The 12,586-nt window shown below is 44.4% G+C and overlaps 1 protein-coding gene across 2 annotated transcripts in view; it reads right to left on the minus strand.

The window, feature by feature from the left end:
• LNX1 (ligand of numb-protein X 1, E3 ubiquitin protein ligase) overlaps nucleotides 1–10,556 on the minus strand; it is a 112,469-nt gene extending 101,913 nt beyond the window's left edge. Inside the window, exon 1 of one of the 2 annotated variants that reach the window (XM_014548489.1) lies at nucleotides 10,369–10,556. The gene's annotated coding sequence lies outside the window, so the exon portion shown is untranslated. Of the gene's footprint in view, nucleotides 1–9,879; nucleotides 10,130–10,368 lie in introns of those variants that run through there. The other variant, XM_005877151.2, reaches the window with a different exon arrangement.
• Nucleotides 10,557–12,586: the final 2,030 nt, after the last annotated feature.

The following is a 12,586-nucleotide window of genomic DNA, read 5'->3' on the forward strand; positions in this document are numbered from 1 at the left end:
CCTGAGAAGGAAAGTGTTCAAGGGGACTATTCACCTTGGACTTCACCCCTCATCCAGGGGAGGGGCATCTACCCAAAAGCCATGGTTTGGACCACTCCTACTTGGCCTACGACAAACATGTTCACAAAAATCCACTGAAGACATTTCTAAATAACAGATACATTTTCCCCACTAGGGCTGTGCTGATTCATGTTGCAGCCTGAGGCAAAAGGAAAAGTGTGTCTCCTGATACATAGGTTTTTGCGTATTTTTTCATGGTATCATTAAGGGAGTGGAAAAAATTTGGGAAACGTGAAATGTAAATATATTTTTAAAAAATCACAAGATCATTTTAAGTTTAAATATTTTATTTACACTAAAAGCAGAATTTTAAGAAATAGTTTCACTTTCCTGACTTTAAAGGAAGTCATCTCAACTATATTTTCAAAAACTACCTCTTTCCTTATCTTATTTTGAATTGAGGACATTGGCATACTTGACAATTTCTCCTGACTGATAATCTTAAATAATTTTAAAATAACTTTAGCTTACTGATCCTGTCTTCATTTCAATACATTTTGATCTTTTGTTCATCATGGATTTTTTGCACTAATTTTGATTTTTAAAAAAATATATATTTTATTGATTTTTCACAGAGAGGAAGGGAGAGGGATAGAGCGTTAGAAACATCGATGAGAGAGAAACATGGATCAGCTGCCTCCTGCACACTCCCTACTGGGGATGTGCCCGCAACCAAGGTACATGCCCTTGGCCGGAATTGAACCTGGGACCCTTGAGTCCGCAGGCTGACGCCAAACCGGTTAGGGCACTAATTTTGATTTTTTAAAATAATCATTAAAATATTACTTATTGTGATTACTGAGATTTTTGGTGCCGTTCAGTTTTGCGCAGGAAGGTGAGTTCCTCATTGGCCTCACCTTGATCATGACCCTGCTGCTATTATTTTTGGAACCCAAGTAGAGAGAGTGGGGTTGTCAAGACTGTGGTTTGAATGCGACTCTGCTACCAACAACCTCTCTGGGCCTCAATATTTCCCTCAAACCTAACCTGGTTCCCAGCCACACGATGCAAAACCGGAGAGATACAACCTTGTCACAGGTGTGCCACTAAATTTTAACCAAGGTCTTGTCTGATTGTTGCTCCAGCTGGTTATTATATTTATTAGAGACACCAGGTAAGCAGTTTGCTTAAGGATTCATGAGGCAAGAGGAAGAAAGAAAGAACTTGCCTCAAATGAGAAGTGTAATCTAAAGCCAGGTGTCCCGAAAGTTCACAAATGATTGGATCCTGGAAGAGCTCTGTTTTGTAAGTATATAAGGAAGTCCAGTCAAGCGATGGGAAAGTTCTCTCTGGAAGGACACTGTGGACTGTGACATTTTAGCAGCTGTGTAGGTCTCTACCCTACAGTATTTGTGTTTGCTTCACAACTTTTGCTGGCTTATTTTATGCTGTTCGAATCTTTTACTCCCTTCAACCAAACCTAATGTTTTACAGCGTGTCTCAAACACAGAGAGTCTAAGAACCCCTGTACCAGATGATCTCCGAGGGAACTATTTGCTGCAAGAAACTGAACTTGATGTTTTTTGTTGTTGATGATGCTTTAAAACGTGAATGAAGCTATGTGGGGTGGAATAGCTGCAGTTTGGTTTCAAGCTGGTCACCAGGGCCACTCCTCAGGGCAGAGATCACAATCACAGGCAGAAGCACCATCCTGAAAACCAGAAGCACACCAAGGAGGAACAGAGTGGACCAGTTCCACTGCCTGGGTGGCCTTGTCTCTCTTTCTAAAGTAAGAACCCAGCAGGCATGGCTGTCTATTCACTGCCCTGGCCCTGACTAGAACTCCTAAGTTGGATTATGGGGAGGAAAGTAATTGCCCAAATTAGGGCAAACTCTACCTTCTATTAAACAAAATAAATTACATTTCAGATTATGGATAAACGTGTCAATATCAACTTGGTACAATCAATTTTTAAAATAAGTATCAGTTGTGAGCTAATGTACATAAGAGGCTGGACAAATGGACTGTTCCTTAGCTTAGAGACACATCTGTAATAGGAAGGACTTAGGGGCTTTAGTGATCTGAATAAAAACAGTCATACAGCCCTAACTGGTTTGGCTCAGTGGATAGAGCGTCGGCCTGTGGACTGAAAGGTCCCAGGTTCGATTCCAGTCAAGGGCATGTACCTTGGTTGCGGGCACATCCCCAGTAGGAGGTGTGCAGGAGGCAGCTGATCGATGTTTCTCTCTCATCGATGTTTCTAACTCTCTGTCCCTCTCCCTTCCTCTCTGTAAAAAATCAATAAAATATTTAAAAAAACCCAAAAAAACAGTCATACATGGGATAAACAATGTTCTTGAACCAAGAGCCTGAGTAGGAAGCAGGGGTTCGGGGGGTAGGGTGACATGGGGGTGGTGCCATATACGTTGCAGAGGAAAAGGAGAGGGAGCAGAGGGATGGCAGGTGCTTATGGGCTGTTACAAAGGTCAAGGTTAGCTCTACTCCTAATTAAGATCTAAATCTATGGTCTCCAAGAGGGAGTAGGCAATTCATTCATGCAATCTGTGAATGACACTGGCCTGCATAGCATTGCCAACACTAGAAAGGACAGAAAAAAACATATAAACAGCCTTTAAAGAGGTCAAAATATGGCCAGGAAATTAGAGGAGAACTGAACTAAAAGAAGACAAGGTAATACATCTGAAGTCAGTAACTGAAAGCATAGATATTCAGAAAGTGGGGAAAAACAAGGGAAGTAGTTAAGTGAGAAGAGTCCCAAGTAGCTGGTCAATTAGATGCAAGTTGAAGGAGCCAGGGCAGGTCTTCACGAGCTGGTTAGAGAGGAGCTTTGCCTTTCCTGACAGGTTTTATTGACTTTCCCCTGGGGCGTGATGGCACACCTTTCATACTTGGGTTTGCTTGTAAGAACTCTGTCCCAGAAAAGATGTCCTCCCATTTCCTGGTCTATCAACATGGTAAAATAGAGCTGGCCCTCTATCGACAACTGAAATGAGTACTTTGCATTGACCTAGCACACAGTTGTCATAGGAACCTGGGAAGGCTGACATCAGAGGAGAAGCAGGGCGTTCTTCCACCCAAAGCTAAAAGAATGATCTCAGGAAGTGCTTATGGTGTTTGTTTGTTTTTAAACAGATAATCTTTTATGGAGAGAAGAACAAGATGAAGGAAGATATTTGCACTGTCAACATTCTTCGTCTGTGTTTCAATTCTACAGGTATCCATTGATCGCCTATTACATGCCGGCATTGGTCTTAAATTCTGTGATGAATTCAATTCATCTTCAATGAATTTAAGTCTAATTAGAAAAATAGAGCATACATATAGAAAAAACACGTTAAAATATTGCAAGAGAATACAAAGTAAGTATGGAATGAGTATGGTCTTCTAAAATAAGAGCCAAAGACAAGGTTGGAGGGAAAGGGACGAGAGAGCAGTAGAGTATGGCCTGGAACAGTCAAGGAAAGTTCATGGACTATGGTCCTCTGAAAAGATCAAGAAAGATAAATGGGATTTTGACATGTGGGAAGAAATCCAGGTTTGGAGAAAGAACCTGAGCAAATTTCTCAATCAAGGAAGAGGAACACACACAGTGGTGTTTGTTGTTCCCACATGATAGTCTGTAATAGAAATTTTAAAATGATTTATTTAGAAGTCACAAGAGTTTCAATTTGGTAAGGATCTTAGATTCTCACCAAGTGCAGGAATCCTTTTTGTGGCATCCCTGAGGGACGACCTAGCAGCTTCTGCTTGAAATACCTCCAGTGATGGGGAGCTCATCAGTTTGCCAACAGCTATGACCTTTGGCCCTTGTCCTGCCTTTCAGTGTAACAAAGATCACATTTGCTTTCTCAAAACACGACAGCCTCCCCTCCCCCAAATTAAAGACACCATTGGTGGTGGTTTCTCTTGTTTTTTATTTTTGTCTCTGGTTGTTCCAGTTGCCTGTCTTCCTGGGTATTCCAGGTGGTAGTAAATGGTCCTTTTAAAACAGGGCACCTGGAAGTGAACACTTATCTAGTTGTGGATTAATGGGCTCAAGATTCCGTGGAATAATCACTAATCACTTTCTTAACTAGGACTGTGTATTAAAGCAACCTAAGGTGGCCTTTACTGATTTGCTTTTGTAGATACCTCACACTGTTGACTACAATACTCAATAAACCATTAGAACATAAAGCACTACTGTGCCTTGAACATAGAAATAAATAATGGTAGTGGCAAAGGCTGCCTATATTTTTTATTTTCTTTATTGATTAAGGTATTACATATGTGTCCTTATCCCCACATTGCCCCTTCCAGCTCCCCACTCATGCCCTCACCCTCCTGGTGTCTGTGTCCACTGGTTATGCTTATATGCATGCATACAAGTCCTTTGGTTGATCTCTCCCCCTTCCCCTCACCCTCCCCTGCCTTCCCTTTGAGGTTTGATCTCTGTCTCTGTTTTTGTTCATCAGTTTATGTTCATTATATGCCACAAATGAGTGATATCATGTGATATTTATCTTTTTCCAACTGACTTATTTCACCTAGCATAATGCTCTCCAGGTCCATCCACGCTGTTGCAAATGGTAGAAGTTCCTTCCTTTTTACAGCAAGGGCTGCCTATATTTTCTCCAATATTTCAGTGTCCAAGTGAACAAGGAATCTCTCTATAAGTAGTGGGAGGGGCCTGTGCATATGCATGTCAGTCCAGGTATGTAGGATGTAGAATGATGGCCCCCCTCCCCAAAGTTATATCCATGTCCTAAACCCCAGAACCTGTAAATGTGACCTTATTAGAAAAATAGTCTTTGAAGAGGTAATTAAGGATCTTGAGATGAGATCATCCTGGATTATCTGTTTTACCTTAAATCCAATGACCAGTGTCTTTCTAAGAGACAGAAGAAGAGAAGACACAGGTGAGAGGAGAAGGTGATGTGAAGGCAGGTTGGAGTTATACAGCCACAGCGAGGGAGCACCTGGAGGCACCAGAAGCTGGAAGAGGCGAGGAAGGATTCTCTTCTGGAGCCTTCGGAGGAAGCAAGGCCCTGCCAACACCTTGATTTCTGGCCTCCAGGGCTGTGTGAGGATAAATTTGTGTTGATTTAGGCCACCAAGCTTATGGTAATTTGTTGCAGCATCCCTAGGAAAATAATACAGGGGCTATGTATTTCCAGGGAAATCCCCCAGAAGTGGGGTGAACATTCCCAGTGAGGCACCCCAGCACTTCTCCACACGGCTCAGGAATCCAGAAGGATGTTGGGGGTGGCAGCTACTTAGGCTGCTACATACTTAGGGATAGCAGTTTTGGCCTAGTATAAAATGTAGTCATTTCTTTTTAATCCATTACTAAGTTAGAATACAGATATCTTCAAGGATAACTGTTAAGCCACATTTGCAAGGGCCCCAAGCGGAAAAGAGGCCACAGGTAGTATGGCTGAGGGGGTGTGTGTTGTTGAAGACATATTACAAGCATAACAATAGTACTTAATGAGGACTATGAAAACATTGGGTGACTCATGTATTATGGGAGTGTGCAGGAGCCTAAACATGCAGCGTTCTATTCAAAAAAGGCCACGTGACTGACCCAGCATCATCAGCAAGTTATGCAAATCATCTCCACAGATAGCAATAGCATTTTTGGACTGCACCATCATGCATGTGCTGTTGCCATGCACGGTGCCAAGAGGCCATTAAAGAGAATTCCTGGAGAGCTTCCACTCTGCTGTTGGTGGACTCTTTGGTGTCCCTGTGACAAATGCATCAAACACAAGAAGCAAATAAGAGTCACTGGGAAATAATGATGGAATTTAAGTCCATGCATTCCAAGTCACAAATGAGTGATATACAAAAAAATGGCCCTGCTTAATTGGGACAGAATTCCTGCCACTGGTAGAAGTGTACTAGGCAGTCTACCGTGTCAAGATAAGTGACTCCCTAGAGCAGGGGGTGTGGGTTTTCTAGAAAAGCAGAGGATGAAGGGCAGGGGTGAAGAGAATTGGAATAAAGAGACTCTAATAAAAACAGCAAATTTCTTGTCAACCCTCTACTTGAAGCTGGAGTCTATGTTCTCCCCTTCTTTTTAGAATATAATATAAAAAAATAATCATTACTATTTAATAAGCAGTTCACTAGGAACCAGACACTGTGCTAGGTATTTTACATGTATTTTCTCATTTAATTTGTAAAATGATCCTATGAGATCAGTGATAGAATCTTTATTTACTGATTTCAGTTCAGTGAAGTGTTTGTTCTTAGAAACTTGCATGGTTTCCAAGTTAACTCTTACTCTTTGGAGATAGTAAATAGTTAAATCCCATTGACCTAGAAGAGTGATGTAGTCTTCCTACCAAATAGTTTCAGAAGCCCTCAATACTTTGGACACACTGTCAGAGGACAATAAATTTGCCACCCACATGAGAGTGAGACTGTGATGCGGGCACATAAATATCAGGAATAGTTGTAACCACCGGAAGTCTGTGATACTATGGCAGTGAGGAGCCTCCCTCATAGTCTTCTCTTGGCCGCATCTTACAGAATGGCCCTGTAAATGGTCAGGATCCTTGCAGACCTGATTTTCTCCACTCTAAGAGAGGAATTCAAATCTAAAAAGGGGCCAGGAAGCCAGGAATCACTACTCCAGAAGAATCCACTGTTTGTTTATATCGCAGAGTCCTCCTGCCCACAGTCTGCACAGACCAGGCATGGCACTGGCAGCTCCCCTGCCCTGGAACTCCAACATAAACAAGATAATCTTTATTAACAGGTTTTCCTTCTGGGCCTTTGGGGGCTTTTCGGGAAATCTGTTTTGCTCAGAATCTTTGGCCCTCAATGTACTACTGTTTCTATCATTATTATATCCAGACTAAGCATGACCTAAGATGCCTAACTCTGACCAATAGAACAAATGTTTTCTATAATATATAATAATAGTTAAGATGTATTGAGCACTTACTATATACTTGGCATTTACATAAAATCGTTTCAATTATTCCTCACAACAGCACTGGGTTTGGTAACTATTCCATTTTCCAGATGGTGAACCTGAGACAAAGAGATACTAAGAAACTCATTTAGCTTAGTAATTTACATGGCAGAACCAGCCTCGAATCCAGATTTGTCTGATTATGCCCACTATGCTTTCCTTTTAATAAATTTATACTAGTAATAGCTATCAGTATGCCAGGTCCTACTCCAAAACTTCACATATTTCAGCTCATTTCATCTTCACAGTAACTGTTTTATAGCTGGCGTAAAGAGGGGTCAATAACCTATCCCAGGTCACATAGCTAGTATGTGATAGAGCTGGGTTTTGAACCCAGGCAGACTGATGCCAGAGACCAGACCACTGTTCTAAAGCAGTGGCACTATTCCACCTAGAAAGGAATAAATAAGATTATTATGCCCTAGTGAGGCATTGCCCACCCCTCAGCTGTCAGTCTGAACTACCCTTCCCCTCCCTAGGTGTGCAGCCATGTAGCTTCTGTGAGAGGACAGTGGTGGTTTGTGAAGTACACCATTTCAGCATCCCTCTTTTAGGAAAAGGTAGACAAGGAAACTGATGGGCAGGGAGGTTGAGGTTCTTCTCCAGGGTCCCCTAAGCAAGCTAGTAGCAGGCTCAGGGTTATAAAACCCTGTCGTCAATCAACTAGGCTGTTCCCTTGCTCTTGAATGATGAAAGCTTGCCTTATCTTTTCAGGATAGGGTGAGACTTACAGAAGGTCTCAGGGACCTGGGAACACACCTGTTTTTATGCAATGACTCAAGGTCATCGAAAGGCAGAGGATATTCCATGAGGGGGACAATCCTGTCCAAAGAATTCACAAATTCCCCTTTCACAGGACAGCGCAGGCTCCAAACCAGCTGCCTCCTCTCCCAGTGACTCGGCAGGCAGCTCACCCAGACTGCAGCAACGGGTGTTTGCCTACAAGTCTGGAGGAGAGTAAGCACCCACCCCATCTGCCCTGGAAATAGCACAGCTGAAAGCAGAAAGGGCAGCCTGCAAGTCCCATTACAGCCAACACAGGAGGATACATCCCCCAAGACCTGTGGGGGACCACATTTTATAGGACCACGTCGTGGGATGAGAGCCCTGAGCTGGGGAAGGTGCGGGGACAGCAGTGGCCTGCGAGGCTGGCAGAGACCAATCTGCCTGGCTGTTTAATGACACAGTTTAAGCATTCTCCTGCCTGCTTTCTTTCTCTGATCTGTTAACATCGACGTTAATTACTTACAATTAATAACCATAACCCTGTTTTTCTTTTTCTGATCTGTTAACATTGATGTTAATTACTTACAATTAATAACCATAACAAGAATGATCAGGGTTCCTAACAATTGTAAACACAAGAGATCTTTTATCTCCATAGGGTCAGACAATCCCCTTCGAACAACCCCGGAAGGTGCCTTCAAGGAGGAGGGGCCTGCCTTCATCTGGCCCCCACCTAGCACAGACCTTGCCTCTCAGCGCTCCATGTTGTCTCATTTACTTCTGACGACTACATTATCATCATAGGGATTATTATCCCCGTTTTACTGAAGAAGAAACTGAAGGTCAGAGAAGTTAAGTAACTTGCTCAAGGATATGAACAGAAGAGACTGTACATTTTTTCAGTCAGGCCTTATTGCCACTTGAACCAAGGGATGGAGTTACTACAGGCAGGGAACCACAGTGGCTCTTCCCACCCCTCTGGGCAATACTTATGTGCCAATTCTCCAAGCGATCTACTGCATTCTAAGTAACCTGACCCTAACTAACCCTAGTCTCTGTCATTGTTCCTTTTTATTTCCGGGGAACTGGTAATCATAGTTCTGTTCCTTTAGTAGCTGTAGAAACTGACATGTAGTGATGAAATGATTTCTTCAATCATAAATTAATTACTGTGCATAGAACCGAGAACCATGGTAATCTTGTGGGAGAGGTTTGTGACTTTAAAGACATGTTTTATCCAGAAGATTCGGGACCCAAGAGATTTTTCTTCTCCCCTCTACTGTCAAAACTCTGGAGCAAGTGAGAACACCAGCGAGGGACAAGCAGAGGCCACCACCCAACATACTGGCTCAGGGGAAAAGAATAGACACAAAGGTGGGAAAGAACAATACACGCCTCCAAGGAGCAAGAGGGAAATTGGCAACCAGCACAGTATGGATTCTCAGTGTCGAGAAGCAACTGAGACAAAAAACAAAACAAAAAACAAAACAAACTTCTCATCTTGTTTCAATTTATACTTTGGAAGAACTGACATGCACTTTGAGTTCCTGGGTGATTGAAGAGGAGCATAATTCCTCACCGGTTATTCTTTTGCAAACATATTTGCTAACTGAAATCTCAGAAAAACAGCCAATGAATGAAATGCCTCCCTAGCAGGTGGACTTCTCTCCCAAGTTTCCAGCTCATTCCCGGAGGGAACTGTGTTGGGAGATGGTTGCTTTCCTGCTCTAACCACTGTCGAGTGTGGCCAGTGGACTGTCAAGAACAGAAGTAGTAACGGCTGCGTGCTCAGGACTAGGAAACCAAAATGGATCCTAGAGGTAAAATTACTTGTAAAAATGTCAGGTCCCCGCAGAACAATCTCCCCAGTATATTTGCTACTAAAAGAGAGAAAGAGAAAAAGTGGATGAGTGCCAGAAAATTAAATGGCAGACTTGAAGTTACATTCTTGTAAGCAAAGAGGAAATAGTCTTTACTTTAACCGAAGTGAAGGGTCAACGGGCAGCCAGTCCAGAGGTGAATGTAAACAATTCCAACCAGATAGCAAAGTGGTTTTAAAAAGGGTGTTTAGCAAAGAACAAAGAAAACAGTAGACTTTTCAAAAGAGAAGTACTGTAGAGGGAGGGAAACTGGAGTAGAGGGCGTCTGAGTGGGGAACAGAATTTACCTGTTTGAGAAAAAATTTCAGCGAGGGGGGAGCAATTAAGGACGTTGAGCAGCTTTCGGTTGAAATTGCCTCTGGTGTGATGAATGCAGAAAGTTCGGCAAAATAAAGCAAATACAGCCATTCTGAATTCAGCTGGCGCTGGCCTCCCCACCCCCACTAGACCGGCTGAATTGGTCTGTACCTTTGAGTTAAGTTTCAAAAGTCTCTATTCCATTCCAGGGTTAAAAAAAAAAATCAGATCGACTTCCCAGACAAGCAGAGGCTGGATTAATGATTAAGAGAAGCAAAAGGGATTAAATATCTGGCCTGGGAGGACCTGCCTGTGCAACCAAAATGGCAAAGGCATCCCTCTGCGCTTCTCTCTCAAAAGGGCTTCTCCCTCTGGGACAAACACCCGAGGCTTGTAGTTTTCATTCCAATTCCTCATTCAGATCCCTTGGGGCCAGGGGTCTAAATGCTGAGAGAGGCAAATGGAGGGTTTCAGCTCACCTTTGTAAGTGTCTGCCCGGCCTCTCAAAGCAGCAGCCCCGCAGCTCTCATGCTGTGCAGGTGAATCCAGCAGCTCCCCGGGCAGCCCAGCCCGAGCTGTGACCAGCCTGAGCCTCGGCGTACAGGTGCCTAGAGGAAGGAGGAGGGCATTGGTCGGTGGAGAGCAGGAAATGTGTGACATCACAGGGAGCCTGGACAGATAAAACATTGCTGGGACCTTAGCTATTGAAACAGTCAGTAGGTCCCGCCCACCTGTCATTTACCTGAATACCTGCAAGCAGGTAGGTGGCGTCTCTGCCTGGACAAATGAATCAGTTAGAGCAATTTGCTGCATGGAATGCACTTTCTTTCCTGAGCACAGCACGTGACCAGCCCCGTGGACAGATCTGAATTTATACACCTGGTTGCTCTCCTGGCCCCTTCCTACCATTCCCTCCCCCATAGCTGCCTACAGAAGAGTTAAAAGGGAAGTTTAAACACCAAAATGAGGCGGTAATTTAGCGGGCATTAAAAAGGAAGAGCGTGAAGATGGAGTGCTTGGGAAATAGCTGAGATTCACCCCCAAATGCCCTTTTGAATGGCATTCATTTGAACCCCAAGTACTTCTCTGTTTCAACACACTAACAAATTGGAGGTGACATTTCAAATTCATTAAAAAACAACGCCTAAACATGGTAGTAGTCAGCAGTTTCAAAGTCGAGTTTGCAAACACTTCTCCCAGCCCCCACCCCTTCCAGCATTTTAATTCCATATTCAGGAGTCTGTCATCCCCACCTCAGCTCCGTGGCAGTTAGAGTCACAGGGCCACAGTTCACTATAGGCCTGCAATTAGGAGCCATTTACATGATTCAGATTTGAATGATAGCACAGTAATAAGGCAGCGTTGTCTGCTGCTTCGAGCCAGGAGGGAGGAGTCGGAACTATTTCTGTCTGGAGCTTGGAGTGTGACCCTGGGCCAGTCACGGTGTTGCTTCAGCTTCTCCTGCAGGGAAGGCGGGGAGGTACCACCCAGCCAGCACCGCAGCTGCGAGCCATTACCCCGCCTGTTAAACCCTTTGGCATCTTCCTGAGGATTGTAAACAACTCCCATGGTTGGATTTAAACGTTGTGTATTCCCGTGGCCCCCGTCCAGCATCTCCGGACAATTTGTTCAGTCTCTGGAATGTGTTACCTGGGGAAATGGTGGGTCCTCCTTCCCCTGAGGAAGGCCTGCTTGCCCTCCACTTAAAGAAAAAAAGGTTGAATTCCCATTTCCCCCCAATTCTGTCTCCTTCTGTCCCTTTGCCCTCTCCTACTGATATTGGAAATGCGTTGTTTCCACAGCTTCTAATATTGTACTACTTCAGAGGGTTTCAGACCAGTGGGGTTGGTTGATTGGTGTTGTGGTTTGGAGGAGGGCTGGAGGGAGGGTGAATGGGAAGGGGGAGGGGGAGAGGAGCGGGGAGGGGAGGGGAGGACGAAAGGTCTTGATTCGTTCCCTTGGCCTTGACATTGACTAGACGCAGACTGTCATTCGATACCTTGTAAAACAAGCAGGGAGCAAGGAGGGAAATTCTAGTCAAGGTCGCGGGGTGCGGGGCAGGCTCCGGTGCCTCACCTGTAGGAGAGCTGGCTCCTCTCCGAGCCATCTAGCCTCTGCAGACTGCGCAGGCTCCCTTCCCCACCTGGGAGCTCGGTGCACTTTGCAGAGAGTCGGAAGCTTAAAACAAAAATCCCCCATTCAGGTCTCATCCAGTGGAAAGTTAGGTGGGGCTACTCCTTTATTTTTAAAAACAATGACAGCAAAGATGAAGGCAGCAAGACCTTTTATACGCAGGTCTTTCAGGAAAAGGTACCATTCCTCCAGTTTGATATTGGAGTAAGAAACATCAGCAAAACAAAGCCTCCTCCTTCTCTGGCAGGGTTTTTCCAGGGGCCAGAGGAGGGGCGGGGGAGTCTGCCAACCTGATGAATCATCTAGAAGATTACCCTCCAGCAGCCTGCGCCACAGCCTGCCTTCCCTGTGTGTCAGTCATGCCTCACCTCTTCCCAAGGGCCCCGGGTCCTGCTTGAGAGAGGAGAATCACAGACAGGCTTTTTGGTTTGGAAGCCGGGAGGGTTGGAGAGGAAAAGAATGTGTGGGAAGTGATAGTGCATAATGCTCACCCAAGGGCCTCAGAGCTGTGGGGCTTCACCTCCTATATTCACATCCACACAGACATCTGCACACATGGTCTAT

This window comes from Myotis brandtii, unplaced genomic scaffold (assembly GCF_000412655.1).
Source record: "Myotis brandtii unplaced genomic scaffold, ASM41265v1 scaffold51, whole genome shotgun sequence".
NCBI classification, from domain to species: domain Eukaryota; kingdom Metazoa; phylum Chordata; class Mammalia; order Chiroptera; family Vespertilionidae; genus Myotis; species Myotis brandtii.